We start from the raw sequence: 776 nt of genomic DNA, 5'->3' as shown, positions 1-776 counted from the left end.
AGACGAGCACCACACCCCGCACACACAAACAAGATGCGCACCAAAAAAAACCGAACAAGAATTAGGGTTTGTGAGCCCTAATTTCGACCAAAAAAACAAATTGAAACCAAATTGATTTCTTAAAAGAAAATCGGAAAATTGAAGCCCTAATCTCAACAATTAAATGCGGAAATAAATTGAAGAACAAACCAAGATCAAAAAATTCTCTAGAAATTAGAGAGGTCTGATACCATGTTAAACTCAAGAATATTATGGAGAAAATAGCTTAACCTTTGTATTGATATTAATCACATATATATACACAATACAAAATACAAACCAACTTGCATAAAATTCCTAACAAGATAAACTTGCCAAATAAACAAACATAACATAAATACACCAAACCGACTCTAATAAGCTAGATTCATATTAGGTCTGGTGCATGTAAATGTCATTAACAGATAAAAATTCTACAATCATTAACAGATGTTGATTCATATTAGGTCTGGTGCATGTAAATGTCATCGAGTATCAGGTCAAAACAATTGTCAATTAATATAAAAAAGAGTTCAATTAGAGCTAATTGTTAATCAGGTTTGAGTCAAATATGAGTATTTTCGATCCATATTAAGTTCTTGAATCTAATTAATCTTTAGCACCTCTACACACCTGTCAGCTCCTCACCAATTCAAGTTGCATAATTCCACAGCGACCATTGGACCATTATAAAGCTTGTCACTCCTTGTTTTTCCCTCCGTATTTTATTACTTGTTTTATTTCTCCACACTCCGAGT

This window comes from Chenopodium album, chromosome 13, assembly GCF_948465745.1.
Source record: "Chenopodium album chromosome 13, dcCheAlbu1.1, whole genome shotgun sequence".
Lineage (NCBI taxonomy): Eukaryota > Viridiplantae > Streptophyta > Magnoliopsida > Caryophyllales > Amaranthaceae > Chenopodium > Chenopodium album.
The sequence above is the reverse complement of the archived record's forward strand: the minus strand, read 5'-3'. Positions refer to the sequence as shown.